The sequence below is a fragment of the Trachurus japonicus genome, chromosome 16 (assembly GCF_045865225.1).
Source record: "Trachurus japonicus isolate A0001 chromosome 16, Traja_1.0".
NCBI classification, from domain to species: domain Eukaryota; kingdom Metazoa; phylum Chordata; class Actinopteri; order Carangiformes; family Carangidae; genus Trachurus; species Trachurus japonicus.
This window is the reverse complement of record NC_140922.1, coordinates 36,152,461-36,159,658: the sequence shown is the minus strand read 5'-3', so window position 1 is coordinate 36,159,658 and position 7,198 is coordinate 36,152,461.

The following is a 7,198-nucleotide window of genomic DNA, read 5'->3' as shown; positions in this document are numbered from 1 at the left end:
AATTATTTGTTGCCTGTGTTGATCAATAGATGGTGGTATTCTAGTAATATTCCATTTTCAACCTTTAACACCTTTATATTATTGATTATCTGTAGAGTTTAGGCTTCCAAACATAAATATATCTGAGAGTGATTATGCCAGTTTATATACCCCTGTCTGGACAACGTATCCCCCAGGATACAGACATTCAATGCCTGTTTATCAAAGTTGTGTTAATGGTATTCATTATTTTTCAACAAGAATACATTAAATTATCCTTAAAGAGTAATCATTTCAAAAACAAATCCCCCCATAATGTAATTAACAAGAAAAACCAAAACACTTTACTTATGCCTAGTGTCTCTGTCCATGTAGTTGGCCATTTTGGAGTTTGACATAAAAGTATCAATTTAGTTTTGAATGCTGCCATAAAGTCACATGACCTGGGTACTTGACCCATCCCCCCTTAAGACTTCCTCATGATATTAAGTTCAGATACTTAATGCCCCTCCCCCCCACAGCCTGCCAAATGTCTGCATCCCCCAGGATACATAAACTGTTAAAGGGTTAAACAGCCAATTTAGATTTAATTTTATTCATATATTAAGCCCAGTGTTTGCTCATTATTGACCACTTTTTTTTTTTTTTAAACAAAAAAGAGAAAATATTTTTACACTGTCCAATAGAGTTGAACCATGGCAGTGGGACAAGTGTTTTTTTTAGGTACAAAGGAAATTAAAACTGAAAAAAATAAAACAAAACAGTAAATATATAAACTGAAATAATCATCATCATTTAAGATGGTTTTAAATCACATAATTTTGGTTTAATGTGGATGATCTTTTTAAATTTTCAAGCATTTGTGTGTCTGGAAAGTGCAGGGACATGTTTTTCACCGTATTTTGATAATGACCCGTTTAACTGTTTAACTGATAACAAGAACTATGACTGGTTATTTATTTATTTTTTTAATTAGCTATATATCGTCAACATGGGGGCGTGTCAACCCATGCAGACTTCCATGTGCCTTCAGTCATATTTCCCAGCAAAAAGTTATACAGGAAGACTGACAGTCAGTAGCCTATGTGCTGTGCAGTCCCCGTGAAGGAAGATCAGACAACCAATGGAGCCTACACAGACATTTTACAGTAGATGTGCACCACCTGTAATAACAGTGCTGCGCAAAAAAATAAAAAATTCAATGGTTCACCTGTGGCTGTTCCTCTCTCTTCAGCCTGGAGTTTGGCTGCACTTAGTATAAAAACAGTTAAACATTGGATGATCTAACCTCCTTATGAGTGCAATCAGCTGTTGCAGAGCACGTGTATGTTTAACCAGGGCCGGCCCTAGGATGTTGGTGGCCCCCTAAACAAGATTTTTGTTTGTGGCCCTGCACTCTAAGACAAACACCAAATCACTGGTTAAAACTGAAAACAGACGTGTTAATGCCCTTTGAGGTCTGAGGCCATTTTCTCAACTTTTACATATTTTCTTAAATGTATCTTTTTAAGATACTTGCAGATGTAACAATACTCAAGTGTTTTATGTCTAAATATTAGAACCTCCGCTGTAAGCACACTGAGGCCAGTTTGTCCTAGAACACTGTAGAAAGAAATAATTTAGGACAAATGCTGGAAATTTGAGGTCTGCTTTTTGAAACATTTCAAATCCCTTGTGAAAACACTCCTTCAGTCATGAGAATGAACTGTTTTGGTGCTTGAAATAGGATATGAATACAGTAATAGATACGTGTAGAAAACAAGTCTAAAATGACATTTTGTAAAATTGTTTTTTGAGCACAAATGTTGTCATTCTGCCGTTCTATTTTCACCAAATGTCTCAAATGTGAGATAAAAGAAGCTGAATATTGACTTCACATTACATATAAAGCTCATAGCTGCACGTGCAGACCTCAGGATGTTTAAATGACTTGATGAACCCCGGTACCTTTCTGATCATGTGGCCCCCCCACCTAACGGCTGTGGCCCTAAACAACCGCATAGAGTGTTTATGCCAGGGGTCGGCCCTGTGTTTAACGGCAAAAAAAAAATCGCCCCCGCGAGCGTTTTAATCTCATCAGTTTATTCGGTTAATGGGCGTCGGTTATCGGTCAGAAAGAAAAATCTAAATGTGCATCCCCAATTGGGAGTCCGTGGTCCAGTCCATGTAGATATTCATATAGGCTATTGTGCCACATTGGCGGGTGTTGGTGGTTTATTACATAATGCACCAAATTATTACATTTTCTTCAAAAACAAGTGCAACACCCGCAATTTGTAATAAGTGACGCAAAATGTAACAACTTATTACAAAATGCGGCAAAGTTTATTACATATTGCATTCAAGATTTTTATTACAAAATGTTGCAGATTATTACAAAATGCGGCGTTATTACATAATGCGGCTTTACAAACCCTTTTCCTAAAAAGACATTATCTATGGAGTTGTTAGGGACAATAATGAATACGACTTTCTGGTAAACAACGTACTCATCCTCGGAAAATTTTACATACACAAATGTAAATATATGAAAGTGAAACCACTGTTCTATGTGTTTCATAACAAATTTCTCTCTTTCACCAAAGCCCTTCACATATTGAAAGGTAAATATGCAATGAAACTTTTCAGTTTATTTGAAAAATATGCTCTGCGACAAAAGCCCTAGCTAAATTTTTAATTTTAATTTTATTATATTGTATTTATTTCATGGGTATTTTACTTTCTCATGTAAAGTCTCTATTCTGCATTCCTCAATTCCTCCAAAAATGATGTAAGCCATGTTGTTTGTACATGATTTTGTTAAGTAAAGTTGAAAAAAAAGTGCAATAGCTTTTCTGTTTTTCATACCATGTAGTGTTCGAATGTAGGTGGCGGATTGCTATTTTAAATTCCTGAGTCCTTGGTCTTTTTGAAGACTGTTTACATTTGTGAATGTAAAATATATGTCCTTACCCGTAAGCCTTTTGTCTTCTTTCTTTTTTTTATTTTTTTATCAAGTTTAATCTTCAGGCCTATACCAGTTAAAGTTTCAAGCAAATGTCCAACCTCGACCCAGAACAGGTTACCATGACAGCATTCATAGAAAAGGTGACAAATATTTTCCACCTCCTGTTGTTCACATAAACATGGAGATGGCCCAATGTAAACTTCCTTTATTTTGTTTGTGACGACATCTGCTGCTTGAGGGGAGTTCCACTTTATCTTTATAAACTGAGTTTCCGCTTCGATAGCCTACTTATTGCAGTGTCACTGTGAAAACAGAAATGTTATCAGTTATCAATCAATCTAAAGTCAGGAGTTCATATTTAACTAATAAACAACAGAACATTTACAGTTATTCTATTTAATGAGATCAACATGCTGGATTTGATCAAATCTGCATGTTTTTTTTCTTCTAATCTGAATAGTAAACAGTAAAAATACAGTTTGTCTCTGAACTAGAAAACAGAATAAAAGGAAAGCAGCTGAACTCTGCCTCCTACAGGACAGTGTTGGGTTGTACCTCTACTACAGTATGTGAAATATCAAACACTTAGAACAGCCATGTTTCTTTCTTTAAGTGCAATAATTGCCAATTTCTTACATTATTCACACAGCGCAATATTTATTCATCATTTATATCCATTATGTATTATTAATAGGTGTAGTGTTGTTGTTTCTAAGTAGATTGAAGTGCACTGGGGGGGATGCCTCACCAATTTTGTTGTCCAATTTGTGTGCAATGACAATAAAGACTATTCTAAATTCTAAATTCTATTTTATTAATGAAAATTAATAAACATGGGGCGCCGAGTGGCACAGTGGGTTGAGCAGGCGCCCATAGAGGCTCCAGTCCGTGCTGCTGTCGGCCCTTTACTGCATGTCATTCTCCCTCTCCCCATTTCCTGTCTCTCTCAACTATACTAGAGCACTGGAATAAGAGAATAACGACACGCATTGGTCCAATTAAATTAATTAATTAAATGGCAGCGCCTCCTGGTGGAGGAATATGGGTTTTGCAAAAGCGCCCAAGAACTGACATCTCTGCATTGTTGGTGAATGAGCAGTGTGGTGTTTTCAATAATTTAAGGACATTTATAGATCACCCACGTTAATAGCATCATTGAGGATCCTTTACAGATAAACATTAACACATAGGAGAGTAAAAAACTAAACAAAACAGTTGTCTACATGAATGTTTCAATCTACATTTTGTAATAAACAAATTATAAGTATAATCTGATATGACCAAGACACCTAAAAACAAAAACACGGCCGTTTTCATCAATTTACCAGCAACTGGGCAACACACATACATTGGAGTGAATGGGTTTTCTGGGCACTTTTGCAATAGGCCTACCCATATCCTGCCACTAGAAAACCCATTTACCACGGGAGTCAATGGAAGTGTCGTTACTCTCTTATTCCAGTGCTCTAAACTATACTAAAAAGCCTTTAAAAAATGAATAAATAGAGTAAAGGAATCATCTTCACGAAGCTTCACAGCACCAGACATCAGACTGTTGTCTAATACGGAGCAGGACAATGTGATGAACGTTTGAATGATGTGTTAATGCTGAGTGAAATTTACACAAACAATATATACTGTATAAAATAAAATGTTAGCAGAGTCACAGCAGCTCATATTGTGTGCACACACACAAACAAAGTGATTGGCAGGTCATGCAGCAGCAGCAGTGTGTGTGTTGTGTGTCTATTGTTAGCTGCAGTGACCCACGGCCTCCGAGGAAGATGATGAAACTTCTGCTTTTGGAGGTGAAGGGTTCAGACTTCCCTCCTCCGTCCCTCCTTATCGATCTGATCTGATCTGATCTGAGCTGTTCATAGGCCAGAGTTCAGGTTTGTTCCTGAAAACAAGTCTGCAGAGTTTAAAGGGATAGTTCACCCAAAATTCAAATTTCTGAGTTACAGGGGGGTCCGCGCAGCAGTATTTGTCCATATAACGGTTGTGAATGGATACCAACTGTCTTCGTAACAAAAAGACACACCAAAAAACATCCAAATACCTCCATGCTGCTCGTCTGTAATGTCCCTCTTGTATTGAAGCCCCAACATGAGAAATTGTTCTGCCGGTCAATGCAAATCTTGCGAGATTTGCACTGACACAGGAAGAGCAGTGAACTGAGACACTGGGAGCTTCTGCTACAAACAAGCTTAAAATATAGACTTATTTAATTTCTTTCATAACAATTTCTCATGTTGGGGCTTCAATACAAGACGGACATTACATACGAGTAGCATGGAGGTATTTGGATGTTTTTTGGTGTGTCTTTTTGTTACGAAGACAGTTGGTATCCATTCACAACCATTTTATGGACAAATAGCCTACTGCTACGCCGAGACCCCCTGTAACTCAGAGGAGGCACGGAGGATTCTGAAACTTCTCACAGCCCTTAGTCCACATGAGGGAGAGGAGATAATGAGTGACAATTTTGGGTGAAGTATCCCTTTAAAAGCAGAGATAAGATCTCAGAGCAGCAAGACAGAAGTGTTGTTGTCTCAGTCTGTGTTGCCAACTTCCTTCTCTCTGGTGTCTCAACTGTTGTGAAACTGCTGCCTTCGATGTTTCTGTCATTCACACTTCACAGCGACGATGTCGTCACTTCAGTCGTCAGCTTTTAAACTTCCTCTCTACATGTTTTTAACTCGGTTCTTCACATCTGAGCCGTGTTTGAAATCGCACACTCACTCCCTCCCTGTTCCCTACTCCCTGTTTATGATATAGCTCACCTACATAGGGAATGAGGAGAGGAGATTTCAGACTCTTCATAGGGTAGGATGCATCTAATTAAAAAAAGAAAAAAATACCGTCATTCCGACCATAGGAGGAAAGAATTGTCGGAATGACGGGACGTTTGATAGAAAATTAAGTGTTGCCATTTAGACAATTAGAGGCCTATGTTGGACTGGTGGGATGTTGGAACGGCGGTTTCCCCCCATTTTCAGAGGGAATACTATACCTGAGTATCACATAACATCTACACAACTGCTTTTCTCCTCTGGCAAAACACGACCGCATTGCATTGTGGTATACGGGACTACAATGTAGTGTTCACTCACATTTGCTGTGCATTATGTTATAGTCCACTAGTGGATGAAATTAACCACAAATAATTCAAACAACACTACAAATTGATGGCTTGTTAGCTGTGACTGACACAGTGTTAGCAGTTGTGCTAATGCTAACTGTCGGTATTGACGTGATTTAAACCCTCATAGGCGCCTGTTGTTTTTTAACCAATAAAACTTTATTTACATCACAGCTTCTTAACAAAAGCGCCAGATAAAACTCTTACACAATCATTCACAGCAAACAGGTGAGAAACGAGACATAAAAGTGAGAGGTAAAAACAAGTGGTGACATCACGACCACCTCAGAGACTCTTTAACAATTTAACCAAACATTTCAGTTAAGTTACCACAAAACATGCTCAAGGGATTTTTTTTTTAAAAGAAATGTTAACGAATAATGACACTAGATTATGTGTTCAGTGATAAACAGACAAGCTCCAAATAATTCCGCCTATTTAATACAAGAAAAAATAAAAAATCACAAACCCTGGGTCTCTCTGTTGGTGCCACTTAAATTTTCTCCAGTAAATTATCACTCAACCAAAACAAGCAGTAGTAAATCAGTCATCGGCACAATTGTCCCTTCAAAGGAGAAAAAAAAAGTCCATAATCCCGAGTCCATATGAGTCCACCACCTCGAATTAATCCTGTCTCCAAATCCAAATGAAATATTCCACAAAGTATGCAAAAAGACAAAAAATAGACCGGTCTCCCCAGGTCCAGAAGAATGAAGGGATTCTTTGTCCGGCGTCTCAGCCGGTGCCGTGCTGCATCAGGGAATCCTCCGCCTGTCCCCGGTCCCAGCTGTTCTTCTTATTACTGTAATTCCTAACTGTGCGTTCACACCAAGAGCTTCCAAAGCGTCAAAAACGCTCGAGGGTGCACTTCAGACAAGACAGCTTCCAAAACGGCAAATATTTTTAGCCGCTTTGGTCGCTCGTCACGTGACTGACGTCAAAGTTCGATTGCGCTGGTCATTGGGGAGCAGAAGGAGAGGTTGCCACCGAACCACTAGCTAATTACCCTAAGGTTAACCAAGACTCAACTTCTCGTCTGGTGACACTTTGGACACTTTGGAAGCACGGTGACACCAGTTGACGCTTTGGTCGCTCAGGTCGCTGGGCTCTCATTGAAAATGAATTGACTT